Here is a 12,764-nt window from a genome sequence, read left to right as displayed (position 1 = left end):
CTGAAGTCTGGGAGTCTGATTACTCCAGCTCCACTTTTCTTTCTCAAGATGGTTTTTGTAATTCAGGGTTTCTTGTATTTCCATAAAAAATTGTGAAATTTTTTGTTCTAGCTCTGTGAAAAATGCCATTGGTAAGGTGATAGGGATATCATTGAATATGTAGATTGCTTTGGGTAGTAGAGTCATTTTCAGAATGTTGACTCCTCCAATCCAATAACATGGTACATCTCTCCATCTGTTTGTATCATCTTTAATTTCTTTCATCAGTGTATTATTGTTTTCTGCATATAGTTCTTTGGCTCCTTAGGTCGGTTTATTCCTAGGTATTTTATTCTTTTTTTTGCAATGGTAAATGGGAGTGTTTCCTTAATTTCTCTTTCAGATTGTTCACCATTAGTGTATAAGAAAGCAAGAGATTTGTGTGAATTAATTTTCTATCCTGCTACTTTACCAAATTCATTGATTAACACTAGTATTTTTCTGGTAGCATCATTAGGATTCTCAGTGTATAGTATCATGTCATCTGCAATCAGTGACAGCTTAACTTCTTTTCCGATTTGGATTCCTTTTATTTCTTTTTCTTCTCTGATTTCTGTGGCTAAAACTTCCAAAACAATAGTGAATAATAGTGGTGAGAGTGGGCAACCTTGTCTTGCTCCTGATCTTAGAGGAAATGGTTTCAGTTTTTCACCATTGAGAACGATGTCGGCTGTGGATTTATCATATATGGCCTTTATTATGCTGAGGTAGATTTCTCTATGCCTATTTTCTGGAGAGTTTTTGTAATAAATGGGTGTTAAATGTTGTTAAAATCTTTTTCTGCATCTATTGAGTTTATGATATGGTTTTTATCCTTCAATGTGTTAATAGGGTGCATCATGTTGATTGATTTACATATATTGAAGAATCCTTACATTCCTGGAATAAACCCCACTTGATCATGGTGTATGATCCTTTTAATGTGCCATTGGATTCTGTTTTCTAGCATTTTGTTGAGGATTTTTGCATCTATGTTCATCAGTGATATTGGCCTGTAGTTTTCTTTTTTGTGTGACATCTCTGTCTGGTTTTGGTGTCAGGATGATGGTGGTCTTGCAGAATGAGTTTGAGAGTGTTCCTCCCTCTGCTATATTTTGGGAGAGTTTTAGAAGGATAAGTATTAGCTGTTCTCTAAATGTCTGATAGAATTTCCCTGTGAAGCCATCTGGTCCTGGGTTTTTGTTTGTCAGAAGATTTTTAATCACAGTTTCAATTTAAGTGCTTGTGATTGGTCTGTTAATATTTTCTATTTCTTCATGGTTCAGTCTCAGAACATTGTGCTTTTCTAAGAATGTGTCCATTTCTTACAGGTTATCCGTTTTCTGCATATAGTTCTTTGGCTCCTTAGGTCGGTTTATTCCTAGGTATTTTATTCTTTTTTTTGCAATGGTAAATGGGAGTGTCGGCATGTGCTCCTTATATATTTTGGAGATTAAACCTTTCTCAGTTGCTTCATTTACAAATATTTTCTCTCATTCTGAGGGTTTTCTTTTCTTCTTGTTTATGGTTTCCTTTACTGGGCAAAGCTTTTAAGTTTCATTAGGTCCCATTTGTTTATATTTGATTTATTTCCATTTCTCTAAGAGGTGGGACAAAAAGGATCTTGCTGTGAATTATGGCAGAGTGTTCTGCCTATGTTTTCCTCTAAGAGTTTTATAGGGTCTAGCCTTACCTTTAGGTCTTTAAACCATTTGGAGTTTATTTTTGTATACGGTATTAGGGAGTGTTCTAATTTCACTCTTTTACATGTAGCTGTCCAGTTTTCCCAGCACAATTTATTGAAGAAGCTGTCTTTTCTCCATTGTATATTCTTGCCTGCTTTATCAAAAATAAGGTGACCATATGTGCATGGGTTTATCTCTGGGCTTTGTATCCTGTTCCATTGATCTCTATTTCTGTGCCAGTACCATGTCTTGATTACTGTATCGCTGCAGTATAGTCTGAAGTCTGGGAGTCTGATTACTCCAGCTCCACTTTTCTTTCTCAAGATGGTTTTTGTAATTCAGGGTTTCTTGTATTTCCATAAAAAATTGTGAAATTTTTTGTTCTAGCTCTGTGAAAAATGCCATTGGTAAGGTGATAGGGATATCATTGAATATGTAGATTGCTTTGGGTAGTAGAGTCATTTTCAGAATGTTGACTCCTCCAATCCAATAACATGGTACATCTCTCCATCTGTTTGTATCATCTTTAATTTCTTTCATCAGTGTATTATTGTTTTCTGCATATAGTTCTTTGGCTCCTTAGGTCGGTTTATTCCTAGGTATTTTATTCTTTTTTTTGCAATGGTAAATGGGAGTGTTTCCTTAATTTCTCTTTCAGATTGTTCACCATTAGTGTATAAGAAAGCAAGAGATTTGTGTGAATTAATTTTCTATCCTGCTACTTTACCAAATTCATTGATTAACACTAGTATTTTTCTGGTAGCATCATTAGGATTCTCAGTGTATAGTATCATGTCATCTGCAATCAGTGACAGCTTAACTTCTTTTCCGATTTGGATTCCTTTTATTTCTTTTTCTTCTCTGATTTCTGTGGCTAAAACTTCCAAAACAATAGTGAATAATAGTGGTGAGAGTGGGCAACCTTGTCTTGCTCCTGATCTTAGAGGAAATGGTTTCAGTTTTTCACCATTGAGAACGATGTCGGCTGTGGATTTATCATATATGGCCTTTATTATGCTGAGGTAGATTTCTCTATGCCTATTTTCTGGAGAGTTTTTGTAATAAATGGGTGTTAAATGTTGTTAAAATCTTTTTCTGCATCTATTGAGTTTATGATATGGTTTTTATCCTTCAATGTGTTAATAGGGTGCATCATGTTGATTGATTTACATATATTGAAGAATCCTTACATTCCTGGAATAAACCCCACTTGATCATGGTGTATGATCCTTTTAATGTGCCATTGGATTCTGTTTTCTAGCATTTTGTTGAGGATTTTTGCATCTATGTTCATCAGTGATATTGGCCTGTAGTTTTCTTTTTTGTGTGACATCTCTGTCTGGTTTTGGTGTCAGGATGATGGTGGTCTTGCAGAATGAGTTTGAGAGTGTTCCTCCCTCTGCTATATTTTGGGAGAGTTTTAGAAGGATAAGTATTAGCTGTTCTCTAAATGTCTGATAGAATTTCCCTGTGAAGCCATCTGGTCCTGGGTTTTTGTTTGTCAGAAGATTTTTAATCACAGTTTCAATTTAAGTGCTTGTGATTGGTCTGTTAATATTTTCTATTTCTTCATGGTTCAGTCTCAGAACATTGTGCTTTTCTAAGAATGTGTCCATTTCTTACAGGTTATCCACTTCATTGGCATATAGTTTCTTGTAGTAATCCCTCATGATCTGTTGCATTTTTGCAGTGTCAGTTGTTACTTCTCTTTTTTCATTTTTAATTCTATTAATTTTGAGTCTTTTTCCTTTTATTCTTGATGAGTTTGGCTAATGGTTTATCAATTTTGTTTATCTTCTCAAAGAACCAGCTTTTAGTTTTACTGATCTTTGCTATTGTTTCCTTCATTTCTTCTCCATTTATTTCTGATCTGATCTCTATGATTTCCTTCCTTCTGCTAACTTTGGGGTTCTTTTGCTCTTCTTTCTCTAATTGCTTTTGGTGTTAGGTTAGCTTGTTTATTTGAGATTTTTCTTGTTTCTTGAGGTAAGATTATATTGCTATAAATTTCCTTCTAAGAACTGATTTTGCTGCATCCCATAGGTTTTGGGTGATCGTGTTTTCATTGTCATTTGTTTCTCGGTATTTTTTGATTTTCTCTTCGATTTCTTTTGGGATCTCTTGGTTAAATAGTAGCATATTGTTTAGCCTCCATGTGTTTGTATTATTTACAGTTTTTCTTTTCCTGTAATTGATATCTAGTCTCATAGCATTGAGGTCAGAAAAGATATTTGATATGATTTCAATTTTCTTAAATGTACCAAGGCTTGATTTCTGACCCAAAATATGATCTATCCTGGAGAATGTTCCATGAGCACTTGATAAGAAAGTGTATTCTGTTGTTTTTGGGTAGAATGCCCTGTCAATATCAATTAAGTCCATTTTGTTTAATGTGTCATTTAAATCTTGTGTTTTCATTTTTATTTTCATTTTGGATGATCTTTCCATTGATGAATGTAGGGTGTTAAGTCCCCTACTATTATTGTGTTACTGTCGATTTCCCCTTTTATGGCTCTTAACATTTGCTTTATGTATTGAGGTGCTTCTATGTTGGGTGCATAAATATTTAAAATTGTTATATCTTCTTCTTGACTTGATCCCTTGATAATTATGCAGTGTCCTTCTTCATCTCTGTCTCTTTATTTTAAATGCAATTTTGTCTGATATGTGTAATGCTACTCCAGCTTTCTATTGCTTTTCATTTGCATGAAATATCCTTTTTCCATCCCTTCACTTTCAATCTGTGTGTGTCCATAGCTCTGAAGTGAGTCTCTTTAGACAGCATATATAGATGTCGTGTTTTTGCTTCCATTCAGCCAATCTGTGTCTTTTGGTTGGAGCATTTAATCCGTATACATTTAAGTTAATTATAAATACGTATGTTTCTATTTCCATTTTGTAATTGTTTTAGGTTTGTTTTTGTAGGTCTTTTTCTTCTCTTGTGTTTCCCCCCTAGAGATGTTCCTTCAGTTTTGTTGTAAAACTCATTGGGTGGTGCAGAATTCTCTTAACTTTTGCTTGTATATAAAGCTTCTGATTTCTCCACCAAATCTGAGTTAGATCCTTGCTGGGTAGAGTAATCTTGGTGGTGGGTTTTTCCGTTTCATCACTTTAAATATATCCTACCTCTCCCTTCTGGCCTGCAGAGTTTCTGCTGAGAAATTGGCTGATAACCTTACTCAGATCCCCTTATATGTTATTTGTTGGTTTTCCTTGCTGCTTTTAATATTTTTTCTTTGTTTTTAATTTTTGTTAGTTTGATTAATATGTGTCTTGGTGTGTCTCTTTTGCTTTATCCTGTATGGGACTCTCTGAGCTTCCTGGACTACAGTGAATATTTTATTTTCCATATTAGGGAAGTTTTTGACTATAATGTCTTCAAATATTTTCTCAGACACTTTCTCTTTCCCTTCTTCATCTGGGAACCCTATAATTCTAATGTTGGTGCATTTAACGTTGCCCCAGATTTCTGTAAGACTGTCCTCATTTCTTTTCATTCTTTTTTCTTTATTCAGCTCCTTGGCAATTATTTCCACCTTTCTATCTTCAAGGTCAGTTATGCATTTTTCTGCCTCACTTATTCTGCTATTGATTCCTTCTAGTGTATTTTTCATTTTCAGTTATTGTGTTGTTCATCACTGATTATTTGTTCTTTAGCTCTTCTAGGTCCTTGTTAAACATTTATTGTATCTTCTTGATCTGTGCCTCTATTGTATTCCTGAGATCTTAGATCATTTTTCCTATTATTACTCTGAATTCTTTTTCAGGTATATTGCTTATCTCCTCTTCATTTAGTTGTCCTTGTACTTATGGGCTAAGGATGCTGGAGCCTACACAGGGAGCAGAGGCCTTGGTTTGAGGGATGGGCAATCCTGCTCAGATGGGTGTTCCTCCCAGTGCCCACAGAGGCTGAAGCTGGTGGGTGGGAATGCGGAATGCAATGGCAGCCCCACCCCTTTTTCACCATTCAAAAATGACACTTTGGGGGCTTCCCTGGAGTTGCAGTGGTTGAGAATCTACCTGCCAAAGCAGGGGACATGGGTTCGAGCCCTGGTCTGGGAAGATCCCACATGCTGAGGAACAACTGGGCCCATGAGCCACAATTACTGAGCCTGCGTATCTGGAGCCTGTGCTCTGCAACGAGAGGTCGCAATAGTGAGAGGCCCGCACACCGTGATGAACAGTGGCCCCCCACTTGCCACAACTAGAGAAAGCCCTCACACAGAAATGAAGACCCAACACAGCCATAAATAAATAAATAAATAAATAAATTTAAAATAAAAAAAAAAAAAACAACACTTTGTCTCTATGGTGTACTGTGATTTTTCAGCAAAGTTTCCTGGTTGTGGACCTCCATCCTCTGTCACTTCATCCTGTCTTTTTACAGCCAGCAACTGTCCCCTCCATTGATCCGCACTCCAGACCCCACTTTCCAACACTCAGCCTCCCTCCCCAACAGGTGACACATGACTAAGCCAGGGGCACACAGGGCTTCAGCAAAAACCCTGTGTGCAGTACTTACTTTGTCCTTCCTTCCACAGACCAACTTCCACATGCTCCTTTGATTCCCTGAAGATCTCTTTCTGTCCCAGATGATTTCCCTGCTGTGTGGTTGGGGTGGTTTCTGAGTGTAGGAAACTCCTCTTAACTTCAACATCCAACCAGGGTTGCTGGTCCCTTTTTTGATTCTATTTTTCTTGTTTTCTTTATTTATCCTACCAGTTTTTGAGGGAATTTTTCTTGTCCTTTTAGGTGTCCGAAGTCTTCCACTAATGTTCAGCAAGTGTTCTGTGAGAATTGTTTCATTTGTAGACGTATTCTTGAAGTACTTGTGAGGAGGGACAAATTCTGCATCTTCCTATTCCACCGTCTAGACTCCTCCTTCCCTTTGGGAAGATATTGTTGCTGAATTTATCTTTGTTACCCCAGTTGAAATTATGTCAATAGAGAAAAACTACATTTTAAGAACACTCAGTATGTTGGGGAGCTCAAGATGACATAATAGAAGGACGTGTGCTCACCCCTTCTTACAAGAACCCCCAAATCACAGCTAACTGCTGAACAACCATTGACAATGAAAATGCTGGAACCTACCAAAAATGATACCCTACATCCAAAGACAAAGAAGAAGCCACAATGACATGGTAGGAGGGGAGCAATAGTGATAAAATCAAATCTGTGGGTGGGCGACCCACAAATTGGAAAACAATTTTGCCGCAGAAGTTTTCCCACTGCAGTGAAAGTTCAGGCTTCCCAGTCTGGGGGTCTGGCAACAGGAGGATGAGATTCCAGAGAATCTGGCTTTGAAGACCAGTGGGGTTTGATAGAAGAAATTACACAGGACTGGGGGAAAGAGAAACTCCACCTTTGGAGAGCATACACAAGGACGCATGTACACCAGGACCAAAGGGAAAAAAAGCAGAGACATCAAAAGAGACTGGGACAGACATACCTGCTTGTATTGGAGTGTCTCCTGCAAAGGTGAAGGGTGACTGTGGCTCACTGTGGGGACAAGAAACTAGCAGCAGCAGTTCTGGGACTACTCATTGGCATGAGCCCTCCTGGTGGCTGCCATTAGCACCTCTCAACAGGCTGAATGCTCAATTGCTAGGAAGCCTCAGGCTAAACAACCAACAGGGCAGGAACAGAGACCCACTCATAAGCAGAGAAGTGGCTTAAAGTCCTAAAGAGCATGACCCCGCCCACCAGATGGACAAAACCCAGCTCCACCCACCACCAGCCCCTCCCATCAGGAAGCCTGCACAAACCTCTTAGATAGCTTCATCCACCAGAGGGCAGACAGCAGAAGCAAGAACTACAATCTGGCAGCCTGTGGAACAGACCACAATCACAGAGTGCTGGACAAAATGAAATGGCAGAGGAATATGTCCCAGATAAAGGAATAAGAAAAAACTACAGAAGAACAACTAAGTGAAGTGGAGATAGGCAGCCTTCCAGAAAAAGAATTTAGAATAATGATAGTTAAGATGGTCCAGGATCTTAGAAAAATAATGAAGGCAAGGATCAAGAAGACACAAGAAATGTTTAAAAAAAGACCTAGAAAAACTAAAGAACAAACAGAGACAAACAATACCATGTCTGAAATGAAAAATGCACCAGAAGGAACCAATAGTAGAATAACTGAGGCAGAAGAACAGATAATTACCTGGAAGACAGAATGGTGGAAATCACTGCTGTGCAACAGAATACAGAAAAAAAGAATAAAAAGAAAGGAAGACAGTCTAAGAGACTTCTGAGACAACATTAAACACACCAGCATTCATATTATAGAGGTCCAAGAAGGAGAAGAGAGAAAGAAAGGACCTGAGAAAATCTTTGAAGAGATAATAACTGAAAATTTCCCTAACGTGGGAAAGGAAACAGTCTCCCAAGTCCAGGAAGCACAGAAAGTCCCAGATAGGATAAAACCACATAGTAATCAAATAGCCAAAAATTAAAGACAAAGAAAAAATATTAAAAGCAACAAGGGAATAGCAACAAATAATATACAAGGTAACTCCCATAAGGTTACCAGCTGATTTCTCAGCAGAAACTCTGAAGTCCAGAAGGCAGTGGCATGATATATTTAAAGAGGTGAAAGAGAAGAACCTGCAACCAAGTGCACTCTCCCAGTAAGGTTCTCATTCAGATTTGATGGAGAAATCAAAAGCATTACAGACAAACAAAAGCTGAAAGCATTCAGTACCATGAGACCAAATTTGCAAAAAATGCTAAAGGATCTTCTCTATGTGGACAAAAAAGGTCACAACTGGAAACAAGAAAATTATGAATGAAAAGTTCACCAGTAAAAGCAAACACACAGTAAAGGTAGAAAGTCATCTACACACAAATATGATATCAAACCCAGCAACTGAGAGAAGGAAAGAACACAAATGCAGCATATTGAAAATGCATTTGAAAGAAAAAGACCAGCAACGTAAAACAATCTTGTTTATATATGGACTGCTATATCAAATTCTCATGGTAATCGCAAACTGAAAATCTACAATAGATATGCATACAAAGAAGAAACAACAACCCAAATGCAACATAAAAGTTATCAAATGACAAGAGAAGAGAACAAAAGACAAAGGGAAGAAAAAGGACCTACAAAAACAAATCTAAAACAATCAACAAAATGGCAATAAGTACAAATACACCTGAAATATAAATGGATTAAATGTTCAAAACAAAACACATAGACTGGTTGAATGGATACAAAATAAGACCCATATAAATGCTGTCTAAAAGAGAACCACTTCAGACCTAGGGACACATACAGAATGAAAGTGAGGGAATGGAAAATGTTCTTCCATGCAAATGGAACTCAAAAGAGAGCTGGAGTAGAAAAACTCATATCAGACAAAATAGACTTTAAAATAAAGACTGTTAAAAGACACAAGGAAGGACACTACATAATGATCAGTAGATCAATCCAAGAAGAGGATATAAGAATTAGGATCATATAAGCAATCAACATAGGAGTACCTCAGTATATAAGGCAAATATTAACAGCCATAAAAGGAGAAATTGACAGTAACACAAAATTAGTGGGGGATTTAGAGCCACACTTAACACCAAAGGACAGATTATCCAGACAGAAAGTTAATATTGAAACATAAGCCTTAAATTGCACATTAGAGCCGAAAGACTTAATTGATATTTATAGGACATTCCATCCAAAATCTCAAGAATACACTTTCTTCTCAAGTGCACATAGAACATTCTCCAAGATAGACCACAACTTGGGTCACAAATTAAGCCTCAGTAATTTAAGAAAACTGAAATTATATCAAGCATATTTTCTGACCACAACACTATGTGATTAGAAATCAATTATGGGAAAAAAGAAAAAAATTGTAAAAAACAAGAACACATGGAGGGTAAACAATAAGTTATTAAATAACCGATGGATCACTGAAGAAATCAAAGAGGAAATCAAAAAATACCTCAAGACAAATGACAATGAAAACATGATGATCCAAAACCTATGGGACATAGAAAAAGTAGTTCTAAGAGGGAGGTTTATAGCAAGACAATCTTACCCCAAGAAACAATAACAATCTCAAATAAACAGCCTAATCTTACACCTAAGGCAACTAGAGAAAGAAGAATGAACAAAAGCAAAAGTTAGTTGAAGGAAAGAAATCAAAAAGATGAGAGGAGGAGATTGGTTCAAGATGGTGGAGTAGAAGGATGTGCATACACTTCATCTTGCAAGAGCACCAGAATCACAACTATCTGCTGAACAATCAACAAAAGGAAGACTCTAGAACTCACCAAAAAATATACTGCACATCCAAAGAAAAAGGAGAAGCTACAGTAAGATGATAGGAGGGGCACAATCACAATAAAATCAAATCCCTTAACCACTGGGTGACTCACAAATTGGAGAACAATTATACCACAGAAGTCCACCCACTGGAGTGAAGGTTCTGAGTCCCACATCAGGTTTCCTAACCTGGGGGTCCAGCAATGGGAGGAGGAATTCCCAGAGAATCAGACGTTGAAAGCTAGTGGGATTTAACTGAAGGATTTCAAAAGGACTGGGAGTAACAGAGACTCCACCCTTGGAGGGCAAGCACAAAGTAGTGTGTGCATTGGGACCCAGGGGGAAGGAGCCGTGACGCTATAGGAGACTGAACCAGACCTACCTGCTAGGATTGGGGGTCTCCTGCAGAGGCAGGGGTGACTGTGGCTCACCGCAGGAACAAGGATACTGGCAGCAGAAATTCTGGGAACACTCCTTGGCATGAGCCCTCCCGGAGTCCACCATTAGCCCCATCAAAGAGCCTGTAAGCTCCAGTGCTGGGTCGCCTCAGACCAAACAACCAACAGGGAGGGAACACAGCCCAGTAATCAGCAGACAAGTGGATTAAAGTTTTACTGAGCTCTGCCCGCCAGAGCAACACCCAGCTCTACCCACCACTGGTCCCTCCCATCAGGAATCTTGCATAAACCTCTTAGATTGCTATCCACCAGGGGACAGATAGCAGAACTAAGAAGAACTACAATCCTGCAGCCTGTAGAACGAAAACTACATTCATAGAAAGATAGACAAAATGAAAAGGCAGAGGACTATGTACCAGAGGAAGAAATAAGATAAAACCCCAGAAAAATAGCTAAACGGAGATAGGCAACCTTCCAGAAAAAGAATTCAGAATAATGATAGTGAAGATGATCCAGGACATTGGAAAAAGAATGGAGGTAAAGATCGAGAAGATGCAAGAAATGATTAACAAAGACTTAGAAGAATTAAAGAACAAACAAACAGAGATGAACAATGTGATAACTCAAAAGAAAAATACACTAGAAGGAATCAATAGCAGAATAAGTGAGGCAGAAGAACGGATAAGTGACCTGGAAGACAGAATGGATGAAATCAATGGTGCAGAACAGAATAAAGAAAAAAGAATGAAAAGAAATTAAAACAGCCAATAAGATCTCTGAGACACCATTAAACTCACCAATATTTGCATTATAGGGGTCCTAGGAGGAGAAGAGAGAGAGAAATGACCCAAGAAAATATTTGAAAAGATTATAGTTGAAAACTTCCCTAACATGGGAAAGGAAATAGTCACCAAAATCCAGGAAGAAAAGAGAGTCTCAGGCATGATAAAACCAAGGAGAACCACATCAAGACACATAGTAATCAAATTGACAAAAATTGGAGACAAAGAAAATTTATTAAAAGCAACAAGGGAAAAACAACAAATAATATACAGGGGTACTTCCATGAGGTTAAGAGCTGATTTCTCAGCAGAAACTCTACAGGTCAGAAGGGACTGGCATGATATATTTAAAGTGATTAAAGGGAACCAGCCTAAAAGCAACATTACTCTAGCTGGCAAAGATCTCATTCAGATTCGATGGAGACATCAAAGCTTTACAGACAAGCAAAAGCTAACAGAATTCAGCACCACTAAACCAGCTCTACAACAAATGCTAAAGGAACTTCTCTAAGTGAGAAACACAAATGAAAAGGACCTACAAAAACAAACCAAAAACAATTAAGTAAACGGTAATAGGAACATACATATTGAAAACACCCTAAATGTGAATGGAGTAAATGCTATAAAAGAGGAAATCGAAAGTAATGCAGTACTAGTGGGGGACTTTAACACCACACTTACATCAATGGACAGCTCATCCAGACAGAAAATTAATAAGGAAACAAAAGCTTTGAATGACACAATAGACCAAATCAATTTAATTGATATTTATAGGACATTCCATCCGAAAACAGCAGATTACATTCTCAAGTGCACACGGAACATTCTCCAGGATATATCATATTGTGGGTCACAAATCAAGCCTCAGTAGATTTAAGAAAAACTGAAGTCATATCAAGCATCTTTTCTGACCACAATGCTATGAGATTAGAAATAAATTACATGGAATAAATGGAAAAAACACAAACACATGCAGGTTAAACAATACATTACTAAATAACCAAGACACCTCTGAAGAAATCAAACAACACCTAGAAACAAATGACAACAAAAACACAATGATCCAAAATCTGTGGGATGTAGCAAAAGCAGTACTAAGAGGGAAGCTTATAGCAATAAAATCCTCCCTCAAGAAACAAGAAAATTCTCAACTAAACAATCTAATGTTACACCTAAAGCAACTAGAGAAAGAAGAACAAACAAAACCCAAACTTAGTAGAAGGAAAGAAATCATAAAGATCAGAGAAGAAAGAAATGAAATAGAAACAAAGACAACAATAGCAAAGATCAATAAAACTAAAAGCTGGTTCTTTGAGAAAATAATCAAAATTGATAAACCTTTATCCAGACTCATCAAGAAATGAGGAAGAAGACTCAAATCAATCAAAGTAGTAATAAAAAAGGAGAAGTTACAATGGACATCCAGAAATACAAAACATCATAAGAGACTACTACAAGCAGCTATATGCCAATGAAGTGGGCAACCTGGAAGAAATGGAAAAGTTCTTAGACAGGTATAACCTTCCAAGACTGAACCAGGAAGAAATAGAAAATATGAACAGACCAATCACAAGTAATGAAATTGAAACTGTGATTAAAAATCTTCCAA

Source organism: Physeter macrocephalus, chromosome 15 (genome assembly GCF_002837175.3).
Source record: "Physeter macrocephalus isolate SW-GA chromosome 15, ASM283717v5, whole genome shotgun sequence".
NCBI classification, from domain to species: domain Eukaryota; kingdom Metazoa; phylum Chordata; class Mammalia; order Artiodactyla; family Physeteridae; genus Physeter; species Physeter macrocephalus.
This window is presented reverse-complemented; position numbering follows the sequence as displayed.